Consider the following 12,223-nt stretch of genomic DNA (forward strand, 5'->3'; position numbering starts at 1 on the left):
TGAGGTGGGGGCAGCTCCTGTCTGGGACTTATCCTTCGATGTTCCGATTTTTTGCACTCAGCTGCCGGCTCAGGGCCACAGGAGTCGGAGCACAAACATCGGCTCTTTTCCCTGGGAAAGAAAACTCACCAGTCCAGGTTCCTGATGTCAGTTTGTAGGGCTCCCCTGGGACTCTCAGGGCAGCACAAGTATGAGGTGGGGGCAGCTCCTGTCTGGGACTTATCCTTCGATGTTCGGATTTTTTGCGCTCAGCTGCCCGCTCCGGACCACAGGACTCGGAGCGCAAACATCGGCTCTTTTCCCTGGGAAAGAAAACTCACCAGTCCAGGTTCCTGATGTCAGTTTGTAGGGCTCCCCTGAGACTGTCAGGGCAGCACAATTATGAGGAGGGGGCAGCTCCTGTCTGGGACTTATCCTCCGATGTTCGGAATTTGTGCGGTCAGCTGCGGCTCAGGGCCACAGGACTCTGAGCACAAACATCGGCTCTTTTCCCTGGGAAAGAAAACTCACCAGTCCAGGTTCCTGATGTCAGTTTGTAGGGCTCCCCTGGAACTCTCAGGGCAGCACAAGTATGAGGTGGGGGCAGCTCCTTTCTGGGACTTATCCTTCGATGTTCGGAATTTGTGCGGTCAGCTGCCGGCTCAGGGCCTCAGGACTCAGGGCGCAAACATCGGCTCTTTTCCCTGGGAAAGAAAACTCACCAGTCCAGGTTCCTGATGTCAGTTTGTAGAGCTCTTTTTGAACTCTCACGGCAGCACAGGTATGAGGTGGGGGCAGCTCCTGTCTGGGACTTATCCTTCAATGTTCCGATTTTATGCAGTCAGCTGCCGGCTCAGGGCCACAGGACTCGGAGCGCAAACATCGGCTCTTTTCCCTGGGAAAGAAAACTCACCAGTCCAGGTTCCTGATGTCAGTTTGTAGAGCTCTTTTTGAACTCTCAGGGCAGCACAGGTATGAGGTGGGGTCAGCTCCTGTCTGGGACTTATCCTTCGATGTTCGGATTTTTTGCAGTCAGCTGCCGGCTCAGGGCCACAGGACTCGGAGCGCAAACATCGGCTCTTTTCCCTGGGAAAGAAAACTCACCAGTCCAGGTTCCTGATGTCAGTTTGTAGGGCTCCCCTGAGACTGTCAGGGCAGCACAATTATGAGGAGGGGGCAGCTCCTGTCTGGGACTTATCCTCCGATGTTCGGAATTTGTGCGGTCAGCTGCGGCTCAGGGCCACAGGACTCTGAGCACAAACATCGGCTCTTTTCCCTGGGAAAGAAAACTCACCAGTCCAGGTTCCTGATGTCAGTTTGTAGGGCTCCCCTGGAACTCTCAGGGCAGCACAAGTATGAGGTGGGGGCAGCTCCTTTCTGGGACTTATCCTTCGATGTTCGGAATTTGTGCGGTCAGCTGCCGGCTCAGGGCCTCAGGACTCAGGGCGCAAACATCGGCTCTTTTCCCTGGGAAAGAAAACTCACCAGTCCAGGTTCCTGATGTCAGTTTGTAGAGCTCTTTTTGAACTCTCACGGCAGCACAGGTATGAGGTGGGGGCAGCTCCTGTCTGGGACTTATCCTTCAATGTTCCGATTTTATGCAGTCAGCTGCCGGCTCAGGGCCACAGGACTCGGAGCGCAAACATCGGCTCTTTTCCCTGGGAAAGAAAACTCACCAGTCCAGGTTCCTGATGTCAGTTTGTAGAGCTCTTTTTGAACTCTCAGGGCAGCACAGGTATGAGGTGGGGTCAGCTCCTGTCTGGGACTTATCCTTCGATGTTCGGATTTTTTGCAGTCAGCTGCCGGCTCAGGGCCACAGGACTCGGAGCGCAAACATCGGCTCTTTTCCCTGGGAAAGAAAACTCACCAGTCCAGGTTCCTGATGTCAGTTTGGGGGGCTCCCCTGGGACTCTCAGGGCAGCACAAGTATGAGGTGGGGGCAGCTCCTGTCTGGGACTTATCCTTCGATGTTCGGATTTTTTGCACTCAGCTGCCGGCTCAGGGCCACAGGACTCGGGGCGCAAACATCGGCTCTTTTCCCTGGGAAAGAAAACTCACCATCCAGGTTCCTGATGTCAGTTTGTAGAGCTCTTTTTGGACTGTCAGGGCAGCACAGGTATGAGGTGGGGGCAGCTCCTGTCTGGGACTTATCCTTCGATGTTCGGAATTTGTGCGGTCAGCTGCCCGCTCAGGGCCACAGGAGTCGGAGCGCAAACATCGGCTCTTTTCCCTGGGAAAGAAAACTCACCAGTCCAGGTTCCTGATGTCAGTTTGTAGTGCTCCCCTAGGACTGTCAGGGCAGCACAAGTATGAGGTGGGGGTAGATCCTGTCTGGGACTTATCCTTCGATGTTCGGATTTTTTGCACTCAGCTGCCTGCTCCGGACCACAGGACTCGGAGCGCAAACATCGGCTCTTTTCCCTGGGAAAGAAAACTCACCAGTCCAGGTTCCTGATGTCAGTTTGTAGAGCTCTTTTTGGACTCTCAGGGCAGCACAAGTATGAGGTGGGGGCAGCTCCTGTCTGGGACTTATCCTTCGATGTTCCGGAATTTGTGCGGTCAGCTGCCCGCTCAGGGCCACAGGAGTCGGAGCGCAAACTTCGGCTCTTTTCCCTGGGAAAGAAAACACACCAGTCCAGGTTCCTGATGTCAGTTTGTAGGGCTCCCCTGGGACTCTCAGGGCAGAACAAGTATGGGGTAGTGGCAGCCCTGGTCTGGGACACGTTCTTTGATGTTCGGATTTTGTGCAATCAGCTTCTCGCTCAGGGCTCAAGTGTCCTGAGCACAAACTCAGGCTTTTCTTTCCAAGGTTGGGCAATCACTTTGGCTTCCTAATGCAAACAATGACTGACCTGATTAGTACAACACCCTCACCCTGGGTTGGTGCCCTCTGCCACTGATTTGAACTGTCTGCATCTGAAACGAAGTTAGGACTAATGTCAAACCTCTACAGGACAACTTAACACCACCAAACATGTTCTGGTAATCTCCTAACACAACCTGGAGCCCAGCTACACCCTGCATTACCAATTTCAAGTCCCCAGGACTTGTGCTATTACAGGCTATGCAGCAGGGCAGAGCAGCTCCGGGACAAATATGTGCAGTAACCCGTGACACAGGACGTGAGAAATGAGGGGACAAGACAGGGAGAGAGAGCTTTCCACAAGAAGAAAGGACTGGGAGACCCAAAGAACACAGAGTGCACCAGAGACAAGTGACAGGACACACACCGGAACTGCTCTGCCCTGCGCACCCCGGCACTGTGATCAAAACAGACACTTTTCCTTTAGCTGGCCTAAGGAGACACTTCTTGGACATCCTCATCTCCAAAACTAACTGAAAAACCCCTCCTGGGGACTCCCAACCTGGCACCTCGCTTCCATGCCCTCTGTGGGTTGTAGCCCTTGACTTATCTTGCACATATCTGGGGATGCAAATCCCTGTTGGCTGCAGAAGAAGGCCGTCTGCCTGTCTGGTAAGTTCCAGCTGTCACTTCTTGGCCTGCCAAGAGAATGAAAAGCAAACATCAGTGCACAGCCTTAAGAGCACATGGGCCAAAACCTGATAATTTTGCTACTCACCATCCTCCTCAGAATGCCCGGGTTCTGGGCCTGCACGCTCCGGGTGTGCTTGGATTCTGACGCCATCATTGCAGGGCACACCTACGTTAAGGGGAGACAATGCTGAAACTCGAGAGGACTCCCACTCCTCCTCCCTACCTCCCCGACTCACCACAACTCCTTGGCCACTGCTCTGGGTTACCAGGATGGGACCTTGAAATGCAAAATCAGTAGGCTTCATCACAGGATCCTGTAATACTTCCAGAGGGCTCATAAGTGCAGCAAACCCAGTCCATCAGCCAGCTGCTGACAGGGGCTTAGCATACTCCCAGTGGATTCCCTAAAGCACAAAAACAAGAATGGATGCTTACAGTTGCACCAAAAACTGAAACCTTAGCAAGAACAACTGCTTCTGTCCACTGCTCACCTGGCACACTGGGCTTTGACTGCTGCTATCTGCCTGGACCTCCTAAAAATAAAGGCACAGAACAGGGCTGTAACAGATTCACCATTTATGCTTCCCCTGTAAATGCAAACAATGACTGACCAGCTCATGGGAAGTTCCTCATCCAGGACTGGTGCCCTTTGCCACCGATTTGTACTGTCTGCATCTGAAACGAAGTTAGGACTAATGTCAAACCTCTACAGGACAACTTAACACCACCAAACATGTTCTGGTAATCTCCTAACACAACCTGGAGCCCAGCTACACCCTGCATTACCAATTTCAAGTCCCCAGGACTTGTGCTATTACAGGCTATGCAGCAGGGCAGAGCAGCTCCGGGACAAATATGTGCAGTAACCCGTGACACAGGACGTGAGAAATGAGGGGACAAGACAGGGAGAGAGAGCTTTCCACAAGAAGAAAGGACTGGGAGACCCAAAGAACACAGAGTGCACCAGAGACAAGTGACAGGACACACACCGGAACTGCTCTGCCCTGCGCACCCCGGCACTGTGATCAAAACAGACACTTTTCCTTTAGCTGGCCTAAGGAGACACTTCTTGGACATCCTCATCTCCAAAACTAACTGAAAAACCCCTCCTGGGGACTCCCAACCTGGCACCTCGCTTCCATGCCCTCTGTGGGTTGTAGCCCTTGACTTATCTTGCACATATCTGGGGATGCAAATCCCTGTTGGCTGCAGAAGAAGGCCGTCTGCCTGTCTGGTAAGTTCCAGCTGTCACTTCTTGGCCTGCCAAGAGAATGAAAACCAAACATCAGTGCACAGCCTTAAGAGCACATGGGCCAAAACCTGATAATTTTGCTACTCACCATCCTCCTCAGAATGCCCGGGTTCTGGGCCTGCACGCTCCGGGTGTGCTTGGATTCTGACGCCATCATTGCAGGGCACACCTACGTTAAGGGGAGACAATGCTGAAACTCGAGAGGACTCCCACTCCTCCTCCCTACCTCCCCGACTCACCACAACTCCTTGGCCACTGCTCTGGGCTACCAGGATGGGACCTTGAAATGCAAAATCAGTAGGCTTCATCACAGGATCCTGTAATACTTCCAGAGGGCTCATAAGTGCAGCAAACCCAGTCCATCAGCCAGCTGCTGACAGGGGCTTAGCATACTCCCAGTGGATTCCCTAAAGCACAAAAACAAGAATGGATGATTACAGTTGCACCAAAAACTGAAACCTTAGCAAGAACAACTGCTTCTGTCCACTGCTCACCTGGCACACTGGGCTTTGACTGCTGCTATCTGCCTGGACCTCCTAAAAATAAAGGCACAGAACAGGGCTGTAACAGATTCACCATTTATGCTTCCCCTGTAAATGCAAACAATGACTGACCAGCTCATGGGAAGTTCCTCATCCAGGACTGGTGCCCTTTGCCACCGATTTGTACTGTCTGCATCTGAAACGAAGTTAGGACTAATGTCAAACCTCTACAGGACAACTTAACACCACCAAACATGTTCTGGTAATCTCCTAACACAACCTGGAGCCCAGCTACACCCTGCATTACCAATTTCAAGTCCCCAGGACTTGTGCTATTACAGGCTATGCAGCAGGGCAGAGCAGCTCCGGGACAAATATGTGCAGTAACCCGTGACACAGGACGTGAGAAATGAGGGGACAAGACAGGGAGAGAGAGCTTTCCACAAGAAGAAAGGACTGGGAGACCCAAAGAACACAGAGTGCACCAGAGACAAGTGACAGGACACACACCGGAACTGCTCTGCCCTGCGCACCCCGGCACTGTGATCAAAACAGACACTTTTCCTTTAGCTGGCCTAAGGAGACACTTCTTGGACATCCTCATCTCCAAAACTAACTGAAAAACCCCTCCTGGGGACTCCCAACCTGGCACCTCGCTTCCATGCCCTCTGTGGGTTGTAGCCCTTGACTTATCTTGCACATATCTGGGGATGCAAATCCCTGTTGGCTGCAGAAGAAGGCCGTCTGCCTGTCTGGTAAGTTCCAGCTGTCACTTCTTGGCCTGCCAAGAGAATGAAAAGCAAACATCAGTGCACAGCCTTAAGAGCACATGGGCCAAAACCTGATAATTTTGCTACTCACCATCCTCCTCAGAATGCCCGGGTTCTGGGCCTGCACGCTCCGGGTGTGCTTGGATTCTGACGCCATCATTGCAGGGCACACCTACGTTAAGGGGAGACAATGCTGAAACTCGAGAGGACTCCCACTCCTCCTCCCTACCTCCCCGACTCACCACAACTCCTTGGCCACTGCTCTGGGCTACCAGGATGGGACCTTGAAATGCAAAATCAGTAGGCTTCATCACAGGATCCTGTAATACTTCCAGAGGGCTCATAAGTGCAGCAAACCCAGTCCATCAGCCAGCTGCTGACAGGGGCTTAGCATACTCCCAGTGGATTCCCTAAAGCACAAAAACAAGAGTGGATGATTACAGTTGCACCAAAAACTGAAACCTTAGCAAGAACAACTGCTTCTGTCCACTGCTCACCTGGCACACTGGGCTTTGACTGCTGCTATCTGCCTGGACCTCCTAAAAATAAAGGCACAGAACAGGGCTGTAACAGATTCACCATTTATGCTTCCCCTGTAAATGCAAACAATGACTGACCAGCTCATGGGAAGTTCCTCATCCAGGACTGGTGCCCTTTGCCACCGATTTGTACTGTCTGCATCTGAAACGAAGTTAGGACTAATGTCAAACCTCTACTGGACAACTTAACAGTACCAAACATGTTATGTCAATCTCCTAATAAAATCTGGAGCCCAGCTGCAACCTGCATTACTAATTTCAAGTCCCCAGGACTTGTGCTATTACAGGCTACACAGCAGGGCAGAGCAGCTCCGGTACAAATATGTGCAGACACCCGTGACACAGGACAGGACGTGAGAAACGAGGGGACAAGACAGGGAGAGAGAGCTTTCCACAAGAAGAAAGGACTGGGAGACCCAAAGAACACAGAGTGCACCAGAGACAAGTGACAGGACACACACCAGAACTGCTCTGCCCTGCGCACCTCAGCACTGTGATCAAAACAGACACTTTCCCTTCAGCTGGCCTAAGGAGACGCTTCTTAGACATCCCCGTATCCAAAACTGACTCAAAAACCCCTCCTGGGGACTCCCAACCTGGCACCTCGCTTCCATGCCCTCTGTGGGTTGTAGCCCTTGACTTATCTGGCATATATCTGGGGATCCAAATCTCCATCGGGTGCAGAACGAGGCCTCCTGCCTGTCTGGGAAACTCCAGTTGTCACCAGACTGTTCTCTCTTGGTCTGCCAAGACAAAGAAAACCAAACATCAGTGCACAACCGTAACAGCACAATGGCCAAAACCTGACAATTCTGCTACTCACCATTCTCCTCAGAATGGTCGGGCCACACACCGCAGGCGTGCTTGGAGGCCGACAGCATCATCTCAGGGTACACCTAGATTAAGTGGAGAAAGGGTGACATGGCATTGCTGAAACTTGAGTGGACTCTCACTCCTCCTCCCTACCTCCCTGACTCACCACAACTCCTTGGCCACTGCTCTGGGCTACCAGGATGGGACCTTGAAATGCAAAATCAGTAGGCTTCATCACAGGATCCTGTAATACTTCCAGAGGGCTCATAAGTGCAGCAAACCCAGTCCATCAGCCAGCTGCTGACAGGGGCTTAGCATACTCCCAGTGGATTCCCTAAAGCACAAAAACAAGAATGGATGCTTACAGTTGCACCAAAAACTGAAACCTTAGCAAGAACAACTGCTTCTGTCCACTGCTCACCTGGCACACTGGGCTTTGACTGCTGCTATCTGCCTGGACCTCCTAAAAGTAAAGGCAAAGAACAGTGCTGAAACAGATTCACCATTTATGCTTCCCCTGTAAATGCAAACAATGACTGACCAGCTCATGGGAAGTTCCTCATCCAGGACTGGTGCCCTTTGCCACCGATTTGTACTGTCTGCATCTGAAACGAAGTTAGGACTAATGTCAAACCGCTGCAGGACAACTTAACACCACCAAACATGTTCTGGTAATCTCCTAACACAACCTGGAGCCCAGCTGCACCCTGCATTACTAATTTCAAGTCCCCAGGACTTGTGCTATTACAGGCTATGCAGCAGGGCAGAGCAGCTCCGGGACAAATATGTGCAGACACCCGTGACACAGGACGTGAGAAACGAGGGGACAAGACAGGGAGAGAGAGCTTTCCACAAGAAGAAAGGACTGGGAGACCCAAAGAACACAGAGTGCACCAGAGACAAGTGACAGGACACACACCGGAACTGCTCTGCCCTGCGCACCCCGGCACTGTGATCAAAACAGACACTTTTCCTTTAGCTGGCCTAAGGAGACACTTCTTGGACATCCTCATCTCTAAAACTGACTCAAAAACCCCTCCTGGGGAGTCCCAACCTGGCACTTCGCTTCCATCCCCTCTGTGGGTTGTAGCTCTTGATTTATCTTGCACATATCTGGGGATTCAAATCCCCATCGGCTGCCGAAGGGGGCCACTACTCCCATCCCCAGGCCATGGACCCCACTTATCTTTTGGATGACTGGAAATGCGAATCCACGTTGGACCTGAAATGCGTCTGCCTCGGAGGGGATCTCCTGTTGGCCTCTTATTCAGCTAGAATAAAGAACAGGAAAATCAATGGTTGAGTTTAGTGTTATGTGGGCCAAATCCCAGCAAGTCAGATACTTATCCTCTCCTGAGTGTGCTTGGGTGCTCAAGTCTCCAGTTCCATCCCTAGTCTAAGGTTTGGCTGTTATTATGAGTAGCACCTGGTTTAGAGAGGCAAAGTTACATGGCATTTCTGTGAGTTCAGTGGATGAGCTTGTGTGCTGTATGACACACGGATGCCTCTGCTATACTTGTGAAAAGCCTTGCAAATAGACACCATTTCTCACCCTACTGCCTGCAAAACCCCACCATGATAACTCTTAACTTGGTACCCTGCTCACTCTCCCACTCCTAGTCCCAATCCTCAACTCACCTGAAGCCTCAATCTCAGACATCATCTTTGACACAGGGCAGATCTCTTTTGGAACATGATCACTCTGCTGAAAAAATGCTGTACTCGACACAACCTGGAATTACAGGAAGTTGCACTCCTCCTAAAAAAAAAAAAAAAAAAAAAAGAAAAAAAAAAAAGAAAAATTAGAGATTACAAAAGCACCACCCCTGAATGCACAACCCCAAATCATGAATTTAAATACTACCTGTGTTCAGTGTTGTTTTCCTCACAGTATCTTCAAAGCCTCTGTTGCATTAGAAGCCCAAAACACCTGCAGAGAACAAACAGAGATAAGCTGAAAGAGCCTCTTCACAAAAATGAGAGGAGAGCACTTACCCCAGTGGATCCCAAAGACAAAATGAAGCCTCTTAGCAAAGGCTGGGGTTAATATACCCCTGATTGGGCTGATTCAGAGCAGCTGTGGCTGTTTGGCTCCTCTGATTTGAGTTCAAGGGGAATAATGGGCTGGATACAGAAGAAAACTCTTCAGGGAAATGACAGCTGCTTCTCTGTGTCACCCTCCAGCTGCCCCTGTCCCCCTCAGCATCTCCCTGTGTCACCCACTGTCCCCTCCCCCTGTTCCTCCCTCAGCTCCCAGCCTCTGTCACCCTCAAACCCCCACAGTGCCCCTCAAGCTGCCCCTCAGCCTCTATGCCATGAAAAGACCCTAAAAAAACATTAAAATGCCCTAAAAACACCCTCATCCTCGCTATGTCCTAAAACCCCCACAAAATCATAAAAATAAGCTCAGAATACCCTTAAAATACAATAAAATTACCCTAGTTTAAAAAAACCCTAAACCACCCCTAAAAATCCCCAAAGAACCTTTAAAAATCCCTAAACATTCCTAAAAGAGCTCTAAAAATAGCCCCAAAATCCTTAAAACAGACTGATAAGACCCTAAAAACCATAAAACTTCCCTCAAAAAACCTAAAAATACTCTGGTCCTAAGAGTCCTCCACATACCCCCAATAGTCCTAAAAAAGCCCTAAAAATTTTTAAATAGTCTTAAAAAAGCCCCAAGAACACCCCAGAAAAAAAACCCATAGAAATTCTAATTAGTACTAAGAAAGCCCTTGAAGCACCTTAAATAAATCTTTTAAAAACCCTGAAAATACCCTAGAAGTAGCCTAAAACCTCCCAGAAAGTTCCTCAAGAGCTTCTGTGAGAAAACCCCTCAAACACCCTTTAAAAACACTTTAAAAAATACCTTAAAAAGTGCTCAGTCCCAGACACCATCCATGCCTTTTAATTAAAGTCACTGCCTGCAGCTGCTGCTGGGGAAAACTGGTGTTCTTGGGGTGCTGTTTGGGGTGAGCTTAGGGCTTGTTCACCTGTCACCCTCAGGCACCCTCCACTTTGTCCCTCAAGGCACCCCTTGCCTCTCAGGCTCCATGTGTCACCCTCCAGCTCCCCATTGCAGCCTCTCAGTGTCCCTGTGCTCCCCTTTTTACTCCTACAGACCCCTTCTGCCTCTCAGCCTCCTTGTGTCACCCTCAAGCTCCCCATTGCAGCCTCTCAGTGTCCCTGTGCCTCCCTTTTTACTCCTACAGACCCTTCTGCCTCTCAGCCTCCTTGTGTCACCCTCCATTCCCGCACCGCAGCCTCTCAGTGTCCCTGTGCCTCCCTTTTTATTCCTGCAGACCCTTTCTGCCTCTCAGCTGCCCCCACCCACTCTACCACCCTCAGCCCCAGGACCCTTTGTGACACTGTCTGGGAATCCAGGGCTTAGTAGGGCTCTCGCCGCCCTGGAACCCTGGCAGGGGTCAGGCACCCCCCTGTAGAGATCAGAAGTTCTGATTTTTTTCAGTCAGCTGCCCGCTCAGGGCCACAGGACTCGGAACACAAACATCGGCTCTTTTCCCTGGGAAAGAAAACTCACCAGTCCAGGTTCCTGATGTCAGTTTGTAGGGCTCTTTTTGGACTCTCAGGACAGAACAAGTATGAGATGGGGGCAGCTCCTTTCTAGGACTTATCCTTCGATGTTCGGATATTTTGCAGTCAGCTGCCAGCTCAGGGCCACAGGACTCGGAGCGCAAACATCGGCTCTATTCCCTGGGAAAGAAAACTCACCAGTCCAGGTTCCTGATGTCAGTTTGTAGGGCTTCCCTGGGACTGTCAGGGCAGCACAAGTATGAGGTGGGGGCAGCTCCTTTCTGGGACTTATCCTTCGATGTTCCGATTTTTTGCAGTCAGTTGCCCGCTCAGGGCCACAGGAGTCGGAGTGCAAACATCGGCTCTTTTCCCTGGGAAAGAAAACTCACCAGTCCAGGTTCCTGATGTCAGTTTGTAGGGCTCCCCTGGGACTGTCAGGGCAGCACAAGTATGAGGTGGGGGCAGCTCCTGTCTGGGACTTATCCTTCGATGTTCGGATTTTTTGCAGTCAGCTGCCGGCTCAGGGCCACAGGACTCGGAGCGCAAACATCGGCTCTTTTCCCTGGGAAAGAAAACTCACCAGTCCAGGTTCCTGATGTCAGTTTGGAGGGCTCCCCTGGGACTCTCAGGGCAGCACAAGTATGAGGTGGGGGCAGCTCCTGTCTGGGATTTATCCTTCGATGTTCGGAATTTGTGCGGTCAGCTGCCGGCTCAGGGCCACAGGACTCGGAGCGCAAACATCGGCTCTTTTCCCTGGGAAAGAAAACTCACCAGTCCAGGTTCCTGATGTCAGTTTGTAGAGCTCTTTTTGAACTCTCAGGGCAGCACAGGTATGAGGTGGGGGCAGCTCCTGTCTGGGACTTATCCTTCGATGTTCCGATTTTATGCAGTCAGCTGCCGGCTCAGGGCCACAGTACTCGGAGCGCAAACATCGGCTCTTTTCCCTGGGAAAGAAAACTCACCAGTCCAGGTTCCTGATGTCAGTTTGTAGGGCTCCCCAGGGACTGTCAGGGCAGCACAAGTATGAGGAGGGGGCAGCTCCTGTCTGGGACTTATCCTTCGATGTTCGGATTTTTTGCAGTCAGCTGCCGGCTCAGGGCCACAGGACTCGGAGCGCAAACATCGGCTCTTTTCCCTGGGAAAGAAAACTCACCAGTCCAGGTTCCTGATGTCAGTTTGTAGAGCTCTTTTTGGACTCTCAGGGCAGCACAAGTATGAGGTGGGGGCAGCTCCTTTCTGGAAGTTATCCTTCGATGTTCGGAATTTGTGCGGTCAGCTGCCGGCTCACGGCCACAGGACTCGAGGCGCAAACATCGGCTCTTTTCCCTGGGAAAGAAAACTCACCAGTCCAGGTTCCT

This window comes from Taeniopygia guttata, chromosome Z (genome assembly GCF_048771995.1).
Source record: "Taeniopygia guttata chromosome Z, bTaeGut7.mat, whole genome shotgun sequence".
Taxonomy (NCBI): Eukaryota; Metazoa; Chordata; class Aves; order Passeriformes; family Estrildidae; genus Taeniopygia; species Taeniopygia guttata.